We start from the raw sequence: 25,155 nt of genomic DNA on the forward strand, positions 1-25,155 counted from the left end.
GAACAATGGGTGGAATGGGAAAAAAAAGACTAAAAGCCAGTTCCAAATATATACTGTAGAGCTGAATGCAGCCCAAACGCAGCTGTGACCATCGGCAAGAAACCGCATCTATAAAACTGTCAGTGTATTTTAACTGATTTGAACTTTTAAGGAGGCTAATTGTACTGTAGTGAGCAGTGGTTTTAGTCTATTTTTCATTGTTGGCCTTGAATGCAACCCCTTGAAAGTAGTATATACACTGTAAAACTTTTTACTGTTAAATTACACTAAATTACTGGCAGCAGTTTCGCCAGTAAGTGACTGTAAAATGTACAGTACCTCTACTGTATTATAGAAATATAGGTCTGTTTACTGACAAACTGTCTCCTAAAAAGTAAAAAAATAGCGAGGCGTTTAAATGTTTAACTCTAAATTATGTTACAACTAATCAATTTAAACTCAATATTAAGACAAAAAAGAAATAAAATAAAACTTGTCTTCTTTTCGAAAATAATGGCTTTATTTCCCAGCTGAAAACAGTAAATTCCTGTAAAAACATAATTTTGACCGTTGGAATGCCTGAGCAATCATGATAACTCCCAGAATGCATTGTTTTCACAGCAATATACTGTACAATCATAATACAGCAAGTTACTGTTAGAATTTGACTGTAAATTTACAGCAAAGTCTTACAGTGTACGTATATTCCCCAGTTGGCGTTGTTGGGTCAGTTAGATTATATGCCAACCATTAGTGCTCCTTGCCACAGTGGTTTAGCTTCGTGTAGTTGGGTTGCCCCTCTAGATATTTAGCCTATGGAGAAGTTAAATGTTGTTGGGAGACCTGATGAATACACCAACTGACTTGACTGGATGTAGACAACAGGTGCAACTTCATATGCAAAAAGTTAAGTTGGTATGCCTCATTCAGCAGGGAGCTTCAAACATCCCTAATAACAGAATTCACATCATGATAAGGTTTTTTTGTTTAGTGCGGTTTGCAGAGTTTAAGAGAGTTTTTTTCTTTTTCATGATTTATGTCATAACTGTGTTCTTGAGTTGTTCCCACTTCTAGACATGATTGTGCTGTTTTCAGCTGCAGGACTTATATATTTTACATATTGCAGTCAAATACAAGCCAAAGTGAGTAAAAAATTTAAAAAGAGTTAAGAAAAAAAACGACACATTTCATGGCTAAGACGGAGTTCTGAGGCAGCACAGTCTCTGACACGATCCAGCTTCATGAACTCACTGTATGCTCTGATTTATCTCTATAGATGTTAGAGGCTTCACTGTTTAGTTATTTTATTTATCATCAAACTAGGTATTGTGCTTGTGTAAATAATAGAATAAATAATTAAAAATGGCTGCAGAGAATGCACTTTTTTCACATCTTTAAGGTGGCCCTTGATTTTTTCGCTTTTTTAAAACATCTCTCAAACTGACATTTAAAGGCACGGAAATTAACCATATCCCATCTCTCATCGGTCTGTCCCATCTTATTTGTAAACTGCTGCTGTCATCTCTCAATGTTCTCCCTCTGGGAGTCATGGGTCCCTCCAGATGGGGCACCGTCATAAAGATGTTTCGTCAAAGGCCAAACATTTGTATAAAAGTGGGTCTTTTTTTCACAGGGAACATTGTTGAAAAGAAATGATTGGAGAAACAAACTTACAGTAATGCGTTCAGGTAAAATCCATCCCTGAATGTTCGGGGGCCATGACAGAGGAAATTGATGTGATGCATGAATGAATGTTTGCTGTTTCCCTCATACTTTTACAATTAACGTGTGTGTAAATGTCTCCAACAATTTCTCTTCCTCAGAAATCCATCATAAAGGTACTACTTGGCATATTTTGGGATAATCTCATTTAACCCTCCTGTTATATTGACCCATTTCAAAGTTTACAAATAATAAATAAAAAAAATAGTTACATTTTTTTTGGGGATGAAACTTCTTCTGCTTGGCTTAATAAGTGTAATCAACATATAAAATGAAAATGATTAATTTCACATATTTGGACCCGGAACAGCAGAGGTGTGTTGTATTACTTCACATGTGTCACTCCATTAAAGGAAAATCAATAATGTAAAATAAAAAAAATAAAAAAAATCAATGTAAAACTATTGTATTTTATATGTAGGTTTTTTTTATGAAAACGAGTGAATTATCTTCATTGAACCTGATCTGTCACAGTCAGCCCCTCCTCTGCCTGCTCCAGCTTCCCACCTGGTGGTGGCCCCGCCCCCCTAATCACACACCTGTGTCTCATCACCTCATTGACTCTGTATTTAAACCCTTTGTGTCCCTTTCCCCAGTGCCAGATTGTTAGTGAACCATATGTCCTACTCTCCAGCGTTTTCCTAGTGTGCTTTTTGGTTTTGACCCTTGCCTGTTTTTGGACTCTGCCTTTGCCTTAACCGTTTGGATTGTTTGCCTGCCTTGCTTGACTGAACTCCTGTGTACCGAACCATTGCATGTGATTAAAGACTGGTTACCTCCTGTTTTTGCCTCCCGAGTGCTACATTTGAGTCCTGTAAGATGGTGTAGCATTTTCTGGGGTTTGCCAACTTTTACAGAAAGTTCATTAGAATCTTTAGCACTGTCGCAGCACCCTTGCATGCACTAACCTCTCCCCATGCCAAGTTTCTGTGGACCCCCCAGGCCGAAGCAGCCTTTCAACAGCTAAAGGACAGGTTTACTTCGGCTCCTGTTCTCACCCTTCCAGACCCTCATCGCCAGTGCATTGTGGAAGTGGACGCCTCGGATCTGGGGATTGGGGCAGTCCTCTCCCAGCGGTCACCTTCTGATGGTAAGCTCCATCCATGTGCCTTTCTCTCCCAGAAACTTTCCCCAGCGGAGAGGAATTATGATGTGGGAGATCGGGAGCTATTGGCCGTGAAGGTGGCTTTGGTGGAGTGGCGGCACTGGCTGGGGGGAGCTGATCAGCTGTTTCTGGTGTGGACTGATCACAAGAACCTTGAGTATATCAACTCCAGGCAAGCCAGGTGGGCTCTGTTCTTCAACAGATTCAACTTCACCCTATCGTACCGCCCTGGCTCCAACAATACTAAGCCTGATGCCCTTTCCGGGATCTTTGATCCTGACTCCTGCCCCAAGAATCCCTCCACTATTCTCCCATCCTCCTGTGTGGTAGGAGCTGTCTCTTGGGCTATTGAAAACTGAGTGAAGGAAGCTTCTGTCAACACCCCTGCTCCGGCAGGGTGTCCACAAAATCGCCTTTTTGTGCCTGTCTCCTTACGTCCACAGGTGATCCACTGGGCTCACACCTCACGGGTCGCCTGCCATCCAGGAACCGCTCAGACTGTTTTTATCATCAAGCAGTTCTTCTGGTGGTTGGCGATGGAGAAGGAGGTGGGAGAATACGTGGCTGCCTGCCCTGTCTGTGCGAGGAACAAGGTCTCCCAGCAACCTTGAGCAGGTCTGTTGCAACCTCTCCCGGTGCCCCATCGTCCCTGGTCGGACATCTCCTTGGACTTTGTCACAGGTTTGCCTCCATCTAATGGTAACACCACCATTCTCACCATTGTGGATAGGTTTTCCAAAATTGCGCACTTTGTGCCTCTCCCTAAGTTGCCCTCTGCCAAGGAAGCGGCAGAGGCTCTATTGTATCATGTCTGTCGTCTTCATGGTTTCCCCAAGGATGTGGTGACGGATCGTAGTCCGCAGTCAGCAGTTCGTGGCTCGGTTCTGGAAGGCCTTCTGCACCCTAGTAGGAGCCACTGTTAGCTTGTCATCTGGGTTCCACCCTCAGTCTAATGGACAGACGGAGAGACTGAATCAGGAGCTGGAGACAGGTCTTCGCAGCCTCGTCTCCCAGAACCAGGAGTCATGGAGCAAGCACCTCATTTGGGTTGAGTATGCACACAACACACTCGCAACAGTTACTCTTCTGGTCTGTCTCCATTCCAGTGTGCATACGAGTACCAGCCTCCATTGTTCCCGGCGTCTGAGGTAGAGGTGGGGGTACCTTCGGCCCAGGCACTCATTCGGCGCTGCAGGAAGATCTGGAGTGGGGCTCGCCACATACTGCTCCGTAGCGCTGCTCGGAGCAAGAAAGCAGCTGATCGACGTCAGATGCCAGCTCCTTCACATCAACCAGGAGATCGGGTTTGGCTGTCGACTCAGGACCTGCCCATGAGAGTGGAGAGCCGTAAGCTGGCTCCTCGGTTTGTGGGACCCTTCCCTGTCTCCAAGGTCATCAACCCTGCTGCAGTTCACCTTCGCCTCCCCAGGTCCATGAGGGTCCATCCCACATGCACCATGTGTGGAGTCCGCCTCGGTCTCCCCGGGTCCTGGTGGTCTCTGTGATGGCGTCCTCTATGGCCGTGGGCTCTGCCACCTCTCAGTGTGGATGCTCCCACAGGTTGCTTTTTCCTCATCTGGATCCTCGGTGCCTTGCCATGTCTCTACACTGTCAATCAATATGTGCTGTGTGTGAGTCTGAGTGTGTTTGTGTGCGTGCATAACTAAATGCGTGTGTGCATGTTTGTGTATGTATACTTACAGATGTGTATGTGGGGGAGGGAGGGGTGGGTTTTGTCATTTTTATTGTTTGTTTTTTCTTATTTTTTGTAAAGCACTTTGTGTTGCATTTTTATGTATGAAAAGCGCTATATAAATAAAGTTTGATTTGATTTGATTTGATGATTCCACGTCAGCCGCCTGAAACCAGCTAAGCTGAGTCCTCTGGTCCCAGCCTCCAGACCCCCACCTCTACAGACCCCCACCTACCCCCAGGGTCGTCGAAGGGGGCCCTGTTTACTCAGTTACGGTTGTTGGCGGTTTGGAAAAGGGGCCGGGGATACCAGTACCTTATGGACCAGGAGGGTTATGGCCCAGAGGAGAGGTCATGGATTCCGGCCAGCTATATAGTCAACCTGCCCTCATCCAAGACTTCCATCAACGCTATCAGGATCTCCCTGGGATGTCCGGTGCTTTTTGGTTTTGACCCTTGCCTGTTTTTGGACTCTGCCTTTGCCTTAACCGTTTGGATTGTTTGCCTGCCTTGCTTGACTGAACTCCCATATACTGAACCATTGCTTGTGATTAAGGACTGGTTACCTCCTGTTTCTGCCTCACGAGTGCTACATTTGAGTCCTGTATCTGTGCTGTGTAACATGATCTGTGAGAGGTAAAGAACCACTGCACTGAATATTGATTGGAATGGTTAGTAATGGAGTTAATCATGAAATATAAACAATGTTTAGTGGTACTTTTTGGTTTCTGACACTTTTGGATAATTAAACATGCCCCAGGTCAAACTGACGCACGAACATTATTGCTGTTCCTAAGAAACGAACATAACAGGAGGATTAAACATAAAGCTTCAGCCAGTTGGCTTTGCACAAGACTGGTGCTGGTAGGCAGCTTCCACCTTTTATCTTTGTTTAATTAGACTTAACATGAAAATGTCATCTTACTTTGGAGACATGCTACATTTACATGGTGTCTGGCTTTTATACTGTATGCAACATTTATTTAATCATCTCATTGAGATCAAGATCAAGATGTGACTACAGCAGAGAAAAAGACAAACAAACATGGCTAGACAAAACAAATAGACATGCAGAACATAAGTAGATAAAGAGAAGAACATGACATACAGTACAAAAACACATGCAGACATAACAGAAGCACATACAGCTACACAGACAATCCAGGCACATAGATGTTAAATTAAACATTTAGAATCAACCAGTGGGATGATGCATTTAAGTGTTATATTATGCTCATAGTAGCTTTTGCAGAAGACCTTTAGAAATAGAATGTACTGTAGTTCTTATTGTTGTTTCTCTCTGAGTACACTATTTGTTATATTTATTGGTTTTGAACATAAAAGCACAATGATCAACTGCATTAAGTTATTTAGGGTTGAGTGAGCAGCATGATAATAAAGAATCTCCACAGAGAGACATGAAGATTAAACATACAATACAATTATTCTTTGACCTCAATGCACAAACACAATCTGCTTTGTGACTGATTGTTATATGAAAGTGTCCAGGGTAATCTTATACATGATGTGCTTAACTAAAACAGTATATATGTATGTTCTTTTCATGCATCCACCCTTGATTCATAGTATTTGTCCTTTCATCTTAAGTATTTTTCATTAGTACTGCTGCAGTGGATTGTTTTGATGCTTGGACCTTGAATTGGGAACATTGCATGAAATGTTCTGTTCATTAGCCACTGAAAGCCATTTGCTGGAATAAATGGACTTCATCAAATTTCATTCCGTGTCCTCTATCTACCTCTGATAAATTGTTTTGAGGGATTATAATATATGTGTGTGTGTGTGTGTGTGTGTGTGCACTAATATCAGGTTTCTGATATGTCTTTAGTGGAAGTCTGCTTTTTATCAAGTGTGAGTGCCAGAGACGTAAATAAGGAACACAAGTTTAAATAAAAACCCTCTGAACCACAAAAGGTGGGATTGAAAAGTATGTTTTCTTTTAACTTTCTGGTAATCCTTGAACAGATCATAGGTTACGAAAAGTCTCTGTTCGAAAAAGTAACCAAAATCAAGCTTAAAATTGGGATATTTATGTTGAAATGATGTTATTTTACAAAAAAAATAAGCATTTTGGAATAACCAGAACCTGTTAAAAACATTAAATTCTGCTCCTCAGAGACACTATGAAGCCATGATTGATTCTGCTGAAACGAACGGTTACGTGACAAATGTTCACTGAAAATCTGTTTACACAGAGCAGAGAGGAGAGGTTGGAAGTGGAGGTTGTAAAAATCCAAATGGACACTGTTTTGTAAAAATGTAATATGCATGACACTTGTGGGCACTTTTCTAATTAAAAAAGAATAATTCATCAGATAAATTTAACTTGCATTTTTTTCCTTTTCATGATTCATGCCATAACTGTGTTTTTCTGCACAAAGACATTCTTGAGTTGTTCCCACTTCTAGACATGATTGTGCTGATTTCAGCTGCAGGACATATATATTTTACATATTGCAATCAAATACTAGGCCAAAGTGAGAAAAATGTAAAAAGACTTTAGAAAAAAAACCATAAACACTCTCTATTGAGGAGCATTTGGCAGAATTAAGGCTCTTTTAGAAACTGTTCTACCCAGCCAAGAATAAATCGGACTAAGTAAAACACTGAAGGTCTCGCAGCTTGTTTCACAGGCACTTCACAGAAGATGTTGTGTGCCCCAGAAACAGCCATGTTATGTATCAGATGTTATATATAAACCAGATGCAGTGAACTGGAAGGGTAGTTTGCGTGCCATCTATGTGAGTCATAATCTCAAGGTGCACCTCATTCGTTAATGTATTGCTATTTTTTCAGTGAGGACTGAAAAAATAATGAGCAGAGATATTTCCAGCGTGGTAGACTATGTATAGACTGCATTTAAAGTTCACCAGTAGAGGTCGAGTTTTACGTCAGTTTTCTCCACAGACTTGTGGAAAGCTATTAAAAAAGTGCTGTTAGGACCACTTTCTCACACAATGACGGCAGGAATGTCAACACCTCGAAGACTTACACTGATACTTATAAACAACACATCGCTGTTCTTAAAGCCAGGCTACAACATATATAACAATTAAGAGGAAATGCACACACAATGACATAGAATTACACAATTCTAATGAGTTCATCCTCTGAGGAGCATGCATTTCCCATGAAAATGACATGGCAGATGATGAGGGGGGCTCAAATAAAAAGAACAAAAAAAAAAAAAAACTTTTAACCCTTACTATACCATGACAATTAGGCAATGAAAAGGATCTTGTATAAATACTTCAGAATCATTCATTCATGGCTGTTTGGCCAGTATATGCAACAATATCTCAGTCTGTAGCAAAGTGATGGATGGACAGACCAGCTGACTAATACAGCATGTTATTGGATGTGATGATGTCTCAATATTTGATAAATCAATCAGATAGACCATATAAAAGAAGTGGACGTAGTCACTGTGACATCTGCCGACTTGGTTATTTGGACCAGCGTATGCGCAGAATGGATTTGGCAGCCGGAAGGACACTATGTTATTTGCTAATGCTAGCTAGCCTGGTTAGCAATGTGTTAATGTAATTCAAAATGAATAACGGCATCCATAGAATGCCTTTTAGTTCAACTGAGCAATAACTTGACTTTGAACTTTGACCCTTTAACAGTCTGTTTCAAAAACAACTCGGCTTGTCAGTCACAAATTAGCCACGCCCTCAAGCATACCTTGCTTTATTGTTTATTGCTTATTACTCTAGATGGGACCATTATTTAGAAAATGAACATTATGTTGTGTTAAGAAGACTTGAACCTAGCGATTGAGACCATAATCTCAAGAAGAAGAAAATGTTTACTGTGGTGATTTAGTCATAAGCAGGATCATTCTCATGAACTTTCATACAAACTGACTTATTTTTTTTACAACCAGTGGAGTCGCCCCCTGCTGGCCATTACACAGAATGCAGGTAAAAGGCATTTCTACATTGACTTCTCTTCTCAAACTTGGAGGTTGCTTCTTTATCAATTAGCATTTCTTATTCAGCACCACAACATTCAGATGTCATTTCCCTTTCTTTTTTTTTTGCTTGCTGAATCAAGGCTTAAAACTTTTGCCACAACACGAATATCCTTTTTCATTCAATTCCGGCCTTTTTAAACATTTTCTCTTATTTTTACTCCTTTAAACACATAATTTAGTATTACCATATTTTTTTTGTATGCTTTAATTTTCTCCTAGTACCTTTTATTTCTTACATTTAAATCACGTTGAATTTCTGTGTTGCTTGCTCTGCCTCTGGCTTCATCTTGATAAAATTCAACCACTGAGTTATGATTTTTAAGCTCCTCTTCCTTCAGACTGTGCCATTGTGAAGACACTTCATGAACTGGATAATTAGATGGAGCGATAATTAAGTAAAAATAAGAGGTTTCAATTTCACACATATTTTATATGCATCAACACACGATCAGGCTGCAATGAGTGTTTGAATTTCATGTAAACATCTGGCCCTGAATTCCTATGTGGCATAAACAAATGAGAGTTCAAATAGTAAATATTGTTGCACCAGACAGCATCTTTAATATATTAATATTGTAAGTGGAAACCACCCTTTAACAATTAATTCTGATTGAATTTGCACCACATGCATCTTTTATCAGAGATAGGTCATGAAGTGAAGTTGATGAGCAGAGACGTGGACATATTGATAAATCTTGTGCAATACTGTCAATAACACAACATCAGATCCCTCCCTCCTCCTGTAACGCCCTCCCTCTCCTCGTCTCTCTTGACAAATCTGTATCTCTCCGGCCGATGTGAGCTGCATTCTTTGTCTGCAGTGTGGTGCAGACACGTGCCGCTGCTGAGCTATTTATAAAAATCCCTGACAAATCCATGTAGTCAGGAGGAAGCGGTGCATGATCTATTCAGCCATGCAGCAAGGCCTGCTCCTGGAGGAAAGAGGCTAAAAACAGCAACAGCACTCTAATGTCTCGCATACACACAAGTACGCAGCATGAATGTTAAAGTACAAGCAACATCCGCTAGACCTCCAATGTTTATGATGCCTGTTGGGGTTTGGTGGAATAAGAAGTTAGAATCTAGATCATGGAAGCTGTGTGTGTGTGTGTGTGTGTGTGTGTGTGCGTGTGCGTGTGTGTGCATGAACATCTTTGATGTTACCTAACTTTCTGCAATGCAGGTTTTCAGATTTCCCTCCATGTCCTCATTTCTGGATGGTAACAGAAGACACCAAGCCGTTCTATAACTATATGTATTATTAGCTGACATGCAGTGCTGTATAACAACAAATAGATTAGATGCATCTACACAAAGGAAAATCAAATTAACATGCTGTGCAATATCTTCTGCTTGAAAATTGCAGAAAATTTCCTTGATGCCAGTAGGTGGTCAGTATTGACTAATAGATGTATAGTTTACTAAACATAGAGCATGATGATGTATGCATGGATGCTGAAGTGCACATCTCTCTCCTGACGCTTACATTGACGTTGAGGGCCACGTGTCTTATGACATCTCTCAAGCTAAAAGAACAACATCTTAGGGACTGGACACATCCTTGCTCTCATTCCTGCTGAGTGCAAGTAAAAATAGCAACTTGTCAAGCTGAATTTTGGGACATTTTTTGTTGAGTCCAATTATAGCAGATCACATATTTTGTCCTAAATCTTGTCTGCTCTTGCAATATATGTCATCCAGGTTTTATATAGCACTGCATTCTCTAGATACACGGACCACAACAACCTATGACAATCTTTCCTGCAAAATACAATAGCAATTACCAAACTTATAAACAAGTATATTCCTATTTCAACATATTTATGAATTTTTTCCAAACTATTCCTATAGATTTCATTGTAAAACTTTTTAGAAATGTCTGTGAATGATCTGACTGATATTCTAGCCCTTTCTAATATCTAATTTCTCGCCATTCACTTATCACTAGCTGTCTCTCACATATCCATTAATTGATTCTAATTCATGAACTTGTTAATTCATTTACTCACTCACTGTCAGCCTCTCGGCCCCCTCCCTCCACTTTTTCACACTCTTTAAAAGTGGATCATTTGCTTGTCTTATCTCTGCAGAACCCTCGAGCTGTGTTGGTTGAGTTGCTTCTATAACACTGTGTTTCCTTGTTGCTCTGATTTATTTTAAGAGAATACAGGGTTAAAAATAGTCAACTAAATGCTGCTAAAGAAATCATTAAGGCTGTGGTCAAAAATGCATACTCGTTAAAAAAATTAAACATGCAGTGCCTTCCAAATATTTCAAATTTGGAAATATGACAATAGAGATGAAATGATATTCTGTTATTTCAATGTAAATAGGAAGCAGCAGCAGCAGCAACAACACGGTTGAGAAGATGTATTGCATGAGTGTACTTCAGTACAAAAAAAAAATTAAAAAAAATAAAAAATAAAACAAACAATCTGCTGGCAATGGAAGTTCCTCAAGGTAAATCAGAGGAGTTTTAAAAAAGTTGGCAAAGGCAGAAAATCACAGAACGAGAGCGCAGAAACCAGTGCAAATATTAGCATGTATTTCTCCTTATGACAGGGTTCACGTGTGATTCATCAAACGTTCGTATCTCTCCAATCACAGCTTAAGAATGATCAGACGTTGATGAATGTGGCGGCTGAAAATCAGTGTCATTTAAATACCCTAATATATATAATATATATATAATATATACACGATTCAGATGGCGTGCCCCTATATTACCACACCAAAGGATGCAATACTGCTGAAAAGAGGATTTTTTTCCCCATTTCTTTGTTTAACTCATCATTATTAGCAAAGTGCACCGCTACAACTAAATAGAAAAAGACATTTTACAGAAATACCCAGCAACGGGGAATTATGAAATAAAAAGTATATACTCAAACAAGTTCAGTGAATATTTTACATTTGGAGCACAGATTTAAAAGTTTTCACAGCTTTTTGGTTGCAGTCGGGAGGTAAACAATGTTTTAAAGTAAGTTTTAATCCCAAAAGAAGAGGAATTTCTCAGAGGTACAAAGTGAAACTTTGACGTCCAACAGCTGCAACAAAACAAACTGGTTTTGTTTGGCAGCATAAAAAGTGAAAAGGAAGGAAACCAGTGCTGCTGTCAGCAGAGTAGCAGTCGACCATTCAACTCCCAGTGAGGTTTGAATATTTCATTTATACATTGTGATATATAAAGCCTAATATCCTATGTACACAAGCTGAGAGCACACTTGAGATCTGATCGTATTTGATCGACATAGTGAGAGAAAACCTCAATAAATGCAAAAGATTATCACAGCTGAGGTTATTGCTGAACAGGCGAGAATGGTTAAATCCCAAAATAGGCCTACTGGATTTCTCTCAAGTTCTGAATGTTCCAAGATATAATCATATTCATCATCTATTTTCGACTCTCTATTCATTACAGGACACAGCTTTAGCTGTATCCAGGCTAATTAAGATGCACTGTGACTCAGATGACAAGTTATCCAGGGTGACTGAACAGCAATTCAGTCTTGGCAAGTCCCGGCATGTTTCTTTCCTGTCTGCAGCCAAGCTGTCAGATTTGAGACCTGAGTCACAAGAGCACAACTGTGGCCTTGCACTTGTGTGTTTTCATTTGTGTATTTGTGTGCACACTGCCCTGAGAGCGGAAGCCTGGCTGACCGCAGAAGTGTGTGTCAGACCATCTGATGTGTTATCACCATTAGAAAGAACAGAGCCAAAATCAGCCACGATTTCTGCTTCTATTTCTGTACTCGCAGATGTCTGCAGTGCCCAGCTGTGCACAGGTATAAGGGCAGGTCAGGACAGGATCTGCACAGCCTGGTAGCACCAAATGGCAAATGAATACACATGCAGATTTCTTAAGTCATTTTGTATGTTATCACAACATTTTTTGGTAACGCTTTATAATAAGGTCCTTAATAACCATTAATTAACAAGTAATAAGGCATTGTTCTCGCTTTAGATCCGGTAGTTGCAAAAAGCATAGTTAACTTATAGTTAACTTATAATAGATGAGCAATAAAGTATATTTTAATATCAATAAGCAAACAAAATAAGATTAAAAAAGGCATGGCAAAGACATAATGGGTGGGTCATGGGTGTTTGTAATGCCGTTATTAACACTTATATAAGCTTATAAACACACAATAATGTTAATAAGCATCTTGTAAGGACTTACAAGGGCCTTATTACTTGTTAATTAATGGTTATTACAAGGACCTTCATATAAAGCGTTACCCATTTTTTTTGCTTTTAATGCCATTTCATTACATTTAGTGTGCACTGACTTTAAATATGTCATGGAGAAGTTATCTGGAAGTCATTTAACATAGTATAAAGAGCGTGAAAGTCCGCATAGGTAAGAAGGGCAGGGTGGTTGGAAACTGCCCAGAAGACTACGATCCTGTGCAAACTTTAATTTCATTTACGTGACAAATTTATTTATTTTTTACCTGGCACAGCAGCAAGGTAACCTTTTTGTTTGCATAAATGCCAGTGGAGTTGGGAGTGTGAGCGTTGCATTAATTTGCATGCAAAAAGCTTAAACTGCAGAGGTATAACATGCAAAATTGTCCTTAAATGTTAAATGAAGCATGCTATCTAACACTATATATACACCATCACATGAAACCATGTTGATCCACAGCACACCCTGATCCTGAAATATTTTCAGCTACAAACACCATTTCTTCAATTATGAGCGTTTTCTGACACAATAAGAGATCCTTTTTTAAACTGGTTTATGGATGTTGTGTGTATTCTCTCTATGCCAGAGGACAGCGGTGACTGCTGTTTACAGTAAACAGAGTCTTTTTATGCCAAGGCCAGCTCAGAAAATGCTTCTGGGAATACACAGTGTAGAGGGAAAATGCATTTCCCACACATAAACTGATATTTATAATTAAAAAAAAAGGAGTCACTGGGTGCATTTCCATTTGACAATTTCACACAATTTTCTTTGACTTATTTCTTGAAATTCAGTTTTTTCTTTTGCAGTGCACACACTTATTTCTAAAAAACAAACCAAACCTAATACTTTTTGTGATAAATATCAAGTATCCATCAGTTTTTTTTTTATTTCATTATGATTCTTCTTTGCCATTGTGAAGCAGTTTCTAAAATCTGTTTAGGTAACAGTGATTTAAACTGAAGATTGATTATCTTTTCGATGTTTAATATTAATGATTGAGTTGTGCCACTGCTGGCTCACAGGTACTAATGAATTAATAAATAGGTGCTATAAATATAGCCACAGATGTGAATAGTAGTCACAGGTACAATCATTGCAAAAGATCCTTGCCAAGATTTTGTACAATTACACTCCTCTGCTGTTCTTTTTTTATATACAGCATGAGTGGTGGGGCAGGTATATCTATTAATATGCAAACAGGATTTTAACAACATTTCTGCACAAAGAGTTTCGTAAAAACAAAATATATATCTTAATAATTTTGGTGCATATAATGCTTGTTTACAGGACAGTTTATCTGCACGTGTGTATAGTCTTTTGTTACTTCTGAGTTTTATCCATTTAACCCCTGTTTGTAAAGAGCTCTTGGTATAACCACACTATGAAAAACTATTAGGCCTACAGAGTTTTTCTTGTTTTTTCTACATTAAGTGTAAATGCCATAACAAAAATGAATTAGTTCTATCACAAAAATTAAACATAAAATAAAGTTGAAATCTGTAAATTAACTTACTTGGACATTATAGATATTCTTGTTAAATTACAGAGAATTCTATGTAAAAATACAAAAAATACACATCATATTGCTGAATGTAAAATAAAGGCAACATTCTGCTTTCTTATCGTGAAACTTTAAATTTAATGTAAAAAAAAAAAATATATATATATATAAAAAGAAATTGTAAAAAGTCTGGCAGCAAAAGTTGCCAAACACTTTCTGTCATATCAAAGTAAAAACTTTCTATAGATATATATTTTTGAAAATACTGTATCTGTAAAATAACTTACAGCTGTTTACTGTTGTTTGTTGGTAATTGTTTGTCAACTTTTGCTGCCTTACTCACCGTTTTTTTTTTTACGCTGCAGGAAAGTTTAAAGTGTTTCTATTATTACATTTAACCCAATAACTAATGTCAATGACAGACAGCCATTGGATAAGGGATAAGGGTTTTATTTTGTAAAGCTGTGCAGTCCCTCACTCCTCTGAGGCCTCTTGCGATGGCACCTGAGCACATTGTTCACTTCCACTCTCTGATAGGTCAACCTGGGATAAAGCTTCCCATGGGGGTTTTCATCACATTACACCCGGGAACTATTTTCATCTTTTTTTTCTACTCAGAAAGGTACACTCATGTGTGGTTAGATTAATGTCACTGCCCCGCTGTGCATGCCCTGCTCCATCTATTTATTCCGTCTCCACTTAATCTATGTCCAGTTCACAAGCTTCAGCGGCTTATAATTTAATCTCCAAAAGAATAGAAATGCACTGTACGGGCCTTACAGGGACATGGCACATTATATATCTCTGCAGCTTGTTTGGCAACGTGGAAAAGAGGTGGTGGAAGAGGATAAATTTATGAACGGGGTAATATTTGTAGAGCAGATGGGCACTCATGTTCATTTGGATTAATGTAACTCTCCAACCTGCAGGTGTTCTTTTTTTTTGCTTCAGACTAACAAACATGTAAAAGCTTTTAATAACATTACTAAATGTTTTGACACAGTATTAAAATTCTGCTAATATGAAATATTATTAGACTTATGCAATTATATTTCATTGTGATTTCGATCCATCCGCCTATACCGATATTTTCTATATGGTCAATTACTGACTGCAGTTTGTCTCAGTACACATCGGGCAACAAGATCTCCAACCTAAACGACAGAATAGATCGTTAGTCAACACAATCCATAACGACACATATGAGCACCAAAATGAGTGACTCATAGTACTGTGGATTGTTCTAAAAATAGCATACACGACATAATATACACGTACTGTTCACGGTTGAAAAAAGCTGCACTTTCTGTGAATTAAGCTACAAAACCACTAAAATACTGGCAGCAGGGTTGCCAGCATTCTACTGTTAATTTTACAGTTCCTCTACTGTTATTTACTTTTCAGGATGTTACTGTGATAAAACCACATACTGAATTACAGAACAATCCTGCATTTCATTGATTTTTACAGCAGATTAAAACACAGTATAGTGCTGAAGCTAGTTGCAATATTGTTGCAGTATACAATGCAGTCATCTTTTGTAAATAGAGCATATTACAGTCTGAAAGCCAATTACGATGAATTAAGCGCTGTCTTCACAATAACCTCAGTAATTTTAATATACCATAATTTACCAATTTACCATTTAAGTAAAATACAGGCATTAAAAATGTGTACAAGAAGAGACTTAGTAGAAAATATCACATATCTATATATATATCATATCATATATTTTATGGGAAACGGCAAGCTACCTACAAAAATTGCCCAGAATGCATTGTTTTCTACGGTATACTACAATTTTAATGAAAAACAGTATATTACTGTCACAATTTGGCTGTTTTCTTACAGCAATTTGTTACAGTGTAGGTTTAAGGCACAAAAATTCCCGGTAAGGCGTTATAAAAGACAGTTTAAACAGGAAATACCACTGCTCTGAGTGTGACATCCAACATTTAACCCATAAGAACCCAGACCCATTTATCTTTAAATGAGAATTATGGAGGATATACCACAGACCAAGTGGACAACATAGAACACATTTATGATGTTTTTTCAAAAATACTACCCCTGAATGTCAAATATCTGAGATGTGACATATACGATACATGTGTTTATGGTATTTATGTTTATAATATTTATTTTAAAATGAAAACAATAGACAAATTTCTGCTTACAGAGACACAAATTTGCTTTTTTCTTTGCATCTCCATAACATTTATCAAAATTGTGACATTGGAGAAGACCAATTCAAATTCCTAGTATCTGTATACATGGCGAAATAAAGTTGAATTGAATCAATAGTGCTGTTTAACAAAAAAATATTTTTCTGATTTTTTTTTAAGTAGCATAATAATAATAATAATAATAATAATAAATCAATAATAAATAAAAACAAATAAACATGTGCCTTTTTCTTTGCATCTCCATAACATATATCAAAATTGTGACTTTAATTTGTTCAGGAAATTTGGTCAGAACAAGTTAAATGCAATAATGGACAAACTATTAACGAATTAGAGTTGTTAAATGGGTTTAAACTTAGCCTCGTGACAAAAAATAAGCTTTTTCAAATTAGCTACTTTTTCACAGTTCTGTTTCCAGTCACACCTACAAGTTCGAGAAGTCACTTCTTGACCACCACACCAGGGTGTTGAGTATGTGTCGCTTAGGGATTTAATGACTTAATGTGACGCATAATGCTGAATATGGGAGATTATAGAAGACTTAAAGTGTTACACGAGTGTCACCATGGGTTCTTATGGGTTAAACTCTAATGACTGTCAATCATTACTACTACGTCTGCAGGACGATGGCAGGGACAGTCTAAAATGTAAATGTGAGTCGTATTTTTCTGCATGTGCAAACGTCTTATATTGACGTTTTTGAGGGGAACCAAGTCTCGGCACCAGTATAAAGGAAAATTTCTTCAGTGGTTTGAAATTTTACAGAGAAGTGAAATTAAAACACTTGAATATAACAGTGCTAATGACAATGACTGCAAAGACTGGAAGCCATAACTTTAATAGTAAAATAAAATGATATGTTCATTTCATCATGTTCTGTTTGGGTTACACACACCCTTTGACCCAAGAGACTTGTGCCCATTTTATGTGATGTCAAAAAGTTTTTCATTTATATTAAGTCAGTGGGGGAAACTTTGGGTGACAACTTTGGAACACATTATTATTAATCATGAATCATTTTCGATAAACAAAGGACTGGTTTCTGCTAATGAAGATTAAATGAGGTTCTGCTCATTAACAATTGTCATCACTCTGGTGTGCATGGATGTGATAAGCTATGATGTGATGTTTTTCTGTTGTTGCAGGAAAAATATTTTGCATCACTTTTTAATTCAAAGTGCAAGTCAATTGCCTGATAAAGTAGAATTTTCTCCAATTTGTGATTAGTGTTGCATAGAAAATATCTATTAGCTTACTAATTTCTCCTTTGGAGCCATGTTGCAGGCTCATTAGATATGCTAGCTCACTAACCAGTCTGAATCCATCCTTAGCAAAAGCATCCTGACCAGCCGGTCAGCCACTGGGCAGATATGTCATTAGTAAGCAAATAGTTGGAGCAGCACTTATCCTGTTTTTTGCTACTTGGAGACATATTATGGACTCTTAAAGCAAATTAGGTTAACAAGCATTATGCATGCACAGAGAATAAAATGTGTCTGCTGACCTGCAAAGTCCAATATTCACTCTCCTTTTAGTTCTATTTATCTCTACAAACTGCTCAGCTGTTAAAAGCTCCACTTTGTTTGTAAGCCAGTTGCTTTGTCCATCTGCTGTTTGTTGCTGAGCAGGTAGCCTACAGTTGGTTTTTAATGTATTTTTACTGCTGCTAGAAGCAAGGTTGGGATAAAGAAGCAACATATTTGACATTGCATCATGTCTTTACATCACCAATGTTCAGTTACAGTAGTTACATCCCTTTATTTAACTTTTATTTTAATTTTTAAAATCCTATACCATGTACACCTTTGCACTAACCTTGGGGAAGTAGTTTTGGTACCTAAACCTAAAAAAAACTAACAGTGAACGGTTACATTTATCTATGAGGACATGTTGATTCCCCTGCTCTAGAGAACGGTGCTATATTTGGAAACACTCCTGTGGGCTGCATTTGAAAGTAGAAACAAATGACATGAGACTGTATGGTTTGGAGGTTTTGATACCTAAAAGCAAGTGGCAACCTCCCGTCCTGAGCTGTGGAGCCTATGCAGAAGTACCAAAAACTGGAATCCCTCAACTCGTCACTTGAGGATGGCTGCAGAAGGGAGCAAGATAGATTGACTCTCATGTTAAAATGTCCAATTTCACAGTAGAGATAACTTTGTTTAGAGCCTGGTTCAAAAGATGCCTATATTATCTAAAGCTGATTTCCCCTTCCGTAACAAAATTATGCATAATTGAGCAGGTCCCCGCTTTGAGTGACAGGTGATGTAGCTGTCCGTCACTAGTTGCTAGCTGTCTGTAGCTGCAAGCGCTGCAGCTAATTCACTACTACTTGTAGTGTACTACTACAAGTAGTAGAAGTAGAAGTAGTAGTACTACTGTACTACTACTTCTACTCAAACTACTTGTCTGATTGTCTACAGGCAAACATCTGGCTAATAACACCACCTGCTGTGTGGTGAGCTGTACCACTGCCACACAAGAACCCCATGCTCCAGTTTGTTTGGTGAGTGTAATTCTTGTTTTATTGTATTTATAAATGATCAATTATTAGCATTCACAGTAGTTTGTTAGCCAACTAATGCTGCTTCAATGCTAACGGGAGCGACTGAAAGAAAATATTATTATACTGGTATGGTGATTGCAGTCACAAGTTATACGGGCGTTATCATTTATTTTTTTATAATACTTGGAATCAGAAGGTGTCTGTCTGTTTGGAAAATGAAAAAAATCACTGTGTTAGTATGGTAACATTATGAAATGTGTTATTACCATAATGTCAGTGTAATTAAAAAAATATCACATTTCAGCATGGTTCAGAAATAACGGAGTTGGTTATTAAGGCTCAGACTGTAAAATATTTGGTAACGTAAAATTTGACAGCGCACGACCCCAGATTTAGCATAATTATCAAAGCAGACATTTTCATATTAAAACACTCCAGACTTTACTTGACACATAACGTTACGCTGCATTTCAGGGGGAACTGTGCAAAGCATGATAACGTTTACTAACAGGCTATATTGAGAGTAGTTAATACTGTTGCTGGATGAGTTAGGTTATCTTAAACAATAATAAATAATATATGAAAACTGAAATGAAAATTAAGTCTGTTGTAACACATATTTTGCTTAGTTTTCTATTTGTCTGTGTAAAGTTTTCCTCTGCAGGTGATGCAGACAGGGTGGACCACTGATGCTCAACATGAGAAGACACAACTGGACTCAAAAAAACATCAACAACTTATCAATATCTGAGGTTACATATTGATATTTTTCATGAATGCCAAATTTGACTTTTATTTGTTGCTCCCGCAGTGTTTAAATCACATTATTAAAAGCACCCACTAATCAGCTTCCTGATTGTATTCTCACTTTACTAAATTAGACATCTATCCTTTGGAAAAAAAAATTGAGCTGTTGGTTGGACTAACAGACACTCCAAGGAGTCGCTGTCCATTTTTTCATTGGTAAGTAACATACATTTTGTTTATGCTTCTTACTAGCCAAATTTAACATCCCAGTCAATGCTCCAGTTAATGCTAACATGGATTGGCAGCGGCAGTTTCCTCTTGCTCCTCCACAGTCCAAATATGGTCTTCTCCCCATTTCCCCAAAAAAGATGATTACACAACATGGCAACAATTGTAACGCTGAACTTGATGCCTCAAACGGGCCACAAAATGGGTGACGTCACAATCACTACGTCCATTATTTATACCGTCTATGCTTTGACCCAGTACACCAGAGTTTGTGTCTTGTGTGAAACGGAAAGTCAATGTTGTTAGACGTGACTTGACTTAAATACCTCACCATGAAACAACCTCACTTCCAGCAGTTATTTTTACCTTTTTCATTTTACTCATTTGACATTTTTTGTAATACTTAACCATGTACTTTTTTTATTCTAGTCTTCAACAAAGCTGTGGCTGTTTCCCAATGGCAACCATTACGTTTACATATGAGGACGTGTTGATCGACTGCCACTGGTAGGAATGCTAATTTTGGAAAAGCTCCAGTGGTTGCTATTTGAGGGTAGAAACAAACGACATATGTGATCATAGTGTGTGTGTGTGTGTGTGTGTGTGTTGGGGGGCAGCCTGTCCTGTCCTGTTGAATCTTGCTGCAATGTTTCTATTTATCTATTTTATATATTGCCTCTTTGCCTTGTTCTGTAATTTTACTTAATCAATATTTTTTTTTATACTCATTTATTATACATTATATGTATTGTTCTATCAACCTGCCCAGGGACTACAGGTGGAAAATAGCAATCTGCTAGAACCTGGCACAATGCATATTCTCTTGTTGTACAGGATTGATGTTTTATTGTGCGCTGTCCCTGTTTTGAAATAAATAAATTACAAATTACAAATTACAATAGTCTTTGGAGGACTTGTTGTTCGACACCCATCAGCTCACAGCTACTGTCACAATATGTGCATGCCTCTTTGTTTTTACTCTGTATTTAAAAAGTGTTATGCATATTTGCCTTCACCTCAGACAAATCTCAAATCTGACTGTGCTTGCAGCTCTTATCACCCTCACTCACCTCACAGCAGAGGGAAAGGGAGGGCAAACCACGTTTTCCAGTCTTTGGCCAAGAGTTTGACTCACAGCTATGTCAGATTAAACTCAAGTAGATCTGCCTGTCATTGATGGACAGGACTATTAAAAGCACATGTGTGCCAGGGGTTTTCAGGGCGCACCACTGACTTGCATTAGCTTCAGGAGAACATTTTGCCTGGTGATAAAATTAGAGCATGACATCTACTGTAGGCTTCATCCAAACATGATGGTATTTGACTGGACTGAGCTTCTGTCCATCCCTGCTAAATTTCTTGTTCGGGGTAGAGAATAATAATTAACTACTGACAAATTATTTGGGATCTGGGGCTGTAGTTGTGTTTTGCTTACAACCCAGTGCAGTTGTTTGTGTCTTGTTTAGATTTAATGTGTTAAAGTTCTTATTTATTGTTGTAGTTTTATTTATTTATGTAGGTTGGTTTTGTGATTTTGTTGTGATTTTTCTTTTTTTTGTTTTGTTTTACTGTTTTTGTCCATTGGACATTTATGTTGTGTTTTGTTTAAATTAATAAATAAAAAAATAATAATAATTAAAAAAAAAACAAAACAACAAAAAAAAAAAAACATAGTGCAGTCCGGAGGAGAAATATAGATGAACTTTAGATTTTTAATATTGATTGAATATATACAGTGGATTAGCAAATGCAACTAGTCACTCTCACCATCTTGTGTAAAAAAAAAAACCCTGTGATGCCACTGTACAATACTCAAGTGTTTCTTAAAGTCTGAGCATGTGCTTCGTTCTTTTCAGCTTTGCTGCTCTGTGCTACAGGCTGAGCATGTGTCTCCCATCGCTCATCCTGCCTTTACATAATCACTTTATTCCAGGTATTTATTTTGCATTGCAGAAAGCTTTTCCACTGCTAGGCGTCTCACTCTTTCTCCTGAAAGCAGTTCTCCTGAGAAGGATTTGAAATGTATTGTCATGCCTGTAGCCAGCATTCACTTACTACCTGTTTAGCTACAGTAGAGTACTCGCTCACTTGCTTGAATCACAACTTTTGGTAACACTTTATATTAAGGTCCTTATAATAACCATTAATTAGCAAGTAATAAGGCCCTTGTAAGTCCTTACAAGATGCTTATTAACATTATTGTGTGTTTATAAGCTTATATAAGTGTTAATAATGGCATTACAAACACCCATGACCCACCCATTATGTCTTTGCCATGCCTTTATTAATCTTATTTTGTTTGCTTATTGATATTAAAATATACTTTATTGCTCATCTATTATAAGTTAACTATGCTTTTTGCAACTACCTGATCTAAAGCGAGAACAATGCCTTATTACTTGTTAATTAATGGTTATTAAGGACCTTATTATAAAGCGTTACCCAACTTTTTCCCCCCTTTCTTTTGAACCAAGGTTTTGAGATAACTACATCTTAGATTTCTGCTGCCATCTGAATACAATGTCTGTGAATGGGATTTTGTTCAAGGTGCTCACAGCAATAAAAAAACAACAACTTAAAAATCAACAGCAAGTTGTCTTTTCAGAATTATTTTTCTTGTTATACTGGATAATCCACAGACCTGACTGTCTACAGTTTTCATTTGATCTACTTTTTATCAAACAAAACAGTGTCCTGTTAATTATCTTTACTGTATGTGAATGAAGGCTAAATCGCAAAACTTTGGCTTTCATAAAACTTGTATCATTTAAGTCGTGTACATAGGCTATCAAGTGCTCAACAAGCACAGATTGTTCCTAACTCTTATATGACCCAGACCCTTATACCTAAGTGTAACAGTCACAGTTTTAGATGTGTTAAACATTGAGAAATGCCTGTAGTTTGGTTAGCTTTAAGCAATAAAACTACTTGGTTATGTTCAGGAATAGATCATAGTTTGGGTTAAAATATGCATGTTTGTTACATAACTTAAATTATGGATGTAAAAATGTGAGTTAAAGCGACATTACCTGTAATTGGATGTGTTGTAAATATGAACAGCTCCCTATGCAGAGTTTGTCACTCTTTATACTACCTCACCTGTCATGTAAATATGCCAAACACTGCTACTCTGCAATACCAAATAACACGTGATGCTATCAGATTTAGCTTTCTTTTAAATTGATTTTTTGACATTTCGTGGTTAACAGCAGGGAAATGCAGAAGTTTGCAGAAGTTTGAATAAGTCCTCAACGCTTTTCCACTTTAAGTATATTTTATCTGCTCAATATCAGATGCTCTTCCTCCCTACACCTGTCTGTCCCCTCTGCCCGTCTCACCACCATGGGGAGCAGAGCATTCAGCCTATGGAATTCAGTACCACCCCAACTCAGAAACATTGACTCACTCCCCCATTTCAAATCACAACTCAAAACACATCTGTTTAAAACTGCCTATTCCCTCTGATGCCAATTGCCCTGTCCAATCTATTTTGTTGTATTGTTCTTAATGCTGTGTATTTTATTGTTGTTTCTTTTTCTATCTTTTTGTGCGGTGTCCTTGTGTGCCAAGAAAGGCGCCTTCCAAATAAAATGAATTATTTTTATTATTATTATTATTATTATTATTATTATTATTATTATTAATAAACTCTTGTTAATTAACATTATATTATAATGTTTAAGAAAATGACAAACTTGGTTAAAGAAATTTCTGGAGATAAACGTTGCTTTCTGTCTTACGAGAATTGGCAAGAAGATTGTTACCCTCCTTGCTGCCTAGCTTCGCTTAGCTTAGCACAAAGACTGGAAACGTGAAACACCTAGCCTGGCACAGTCGAAACGCCATAAAACCCTCCAACCAGTACCTCTAGTGCCTAATTAATATGAGATATAAAACGTATTATGGTCAATACCATGCAAAAGAAGGTTAAGCAGGAGTAGAAGGGTTCAAACGTGAAACATATCAGGGTCTTGGAAGGGTTTTTGATACACCTCATCCTGAGGTGCCACTTGTGTAGCCTTCAAAGTCCTACTCCATCTTTGATAGCTCTGATGATGAGTGACATTTAGTGGACTTAAAAAGCCCTCAGAGCTTTCAGCATCAAGGAGGGAGGGAAGGTGGGATGCTGTGAACTGATTTCCAATAGGGCTCACAGGAACTGGTATTGAAAGCATGCGTGAATAAGCAATCACTAAGGTAGAAATTTGGACATGCAGCCACACAGAGGGCACACAGACACTCATAAAATAAACTGGATATTATAAGAGCAATCTAGTCTGCAGCTTGTATTGTCCAATATCAGCCACACAGACGTCAAATCATTTCATCAACAGTGTTTTCACTGATGCAGCAATAAGCCTCCATTCAAAGCGGCAGATAATCAGCCCCATGAACCATTTAGAATGACAAAGACCCCATAATGCTTCAAGCTCTGTGTCCACAGCAGAATTACATAACACTTTGTCATCCAACAAATTAATATGGATCCTTTACCTGCTGTGTGCGAGAGATGCTGGACTCTTTCTCCCCTTCTTATTTATCAGTGTCTATCCCCACCGTGTGTTTTGGCAGATCGCAGCCTCCGTCTAGCCAATGCTGCTGTGTATTTGTATGAATCTGTACAGCTCGGAACTGAAGATATCTAGTGTTTCTGATGCCAGCGAGTGGGAGCTACACGCGGCATGCTCATTGGTGTGAAATCGTGGGGGAGAGAGCAGCCGAGATGGATAGAGGGAGAGGCAGAGGGGGTGGAATCAGAGGGAGACGGAGGGGGAAGAGAGCTTTGTTTGCACAGGGAAATCTCCAAGGACAACCCGAGCACATCTATGAAGTGGACAAGTGCTGTTCAGTGATGTTGTGGTTGAAAAGCTGGAAATGCAGGAGGGGGGGCTAGGGGTGGGTCTAGAGGTCCGGAAAAGGTTGAGACTCGATCTCAAAACCTCCAAATATTATTTGAATTTCACTGTTTTCTCATGTTTTACAGACTGGAAAGTTTGACAGTTTATTTGATGTTTTTAATCACGTAAATAATTATTAGAACATGTGACCGAACAAGACAAAAAGAAGAATGATGAGTGACTACAAAAGGACAATATGTCGAATATATTACTAGAAGGACACACAGATGCACCATGTTTGCATCTGTGCACAGAAAGACGTTACATAACACAGGATATGCATTGTTCACATGTAAATTGACACTCAGAAGGTAACCATGAAAATAATATTCTTTCTGGTTGTCAACAGTAATCAAATAGTTTATTTTATCCATCTGTAAGGTGATTTGCTATGTATTG

General features: G+C 38.0%; 1 protein-coding gene across 1 annotated transcript in view; it reads right to left on the bottom strand.

The window, feature by feature from the left end:
- LOC131978196 (regulator of G-protein signaling 8-like) overlaps positions 1 to 24,493 on the bottom strand; it is a 37,477-nt gene extending 12,984 nt beyond the window's left edge. Inside the window, exon 1 of the mRNA XM_059341732.1 lies at positions 24,353 to 24,493. The gene's annotated coding sequence lies outside the window, so the exon portion shown is untranslated. The remainder of the gene's footprint in view (positions 1 to 24,352) is intronic.
- Between the last annotated feature and the right edge of the window lie 662 nt (positions 24,494 to 25,155).

This window comes from Centropristis striata, chromosome 9 (assembly GCF_030273125.1).
Source record: "Centropristis striata isolate RG_2023a ecotype Rhode Island chromosome 9, C.striata_1.0, whole genome shotgun sequence".
NCBI lineage: Eukaryota > Metazoa > Chordata > Actinopteri > Perciformes > Serranidae > Centropristis > Centropristis striata.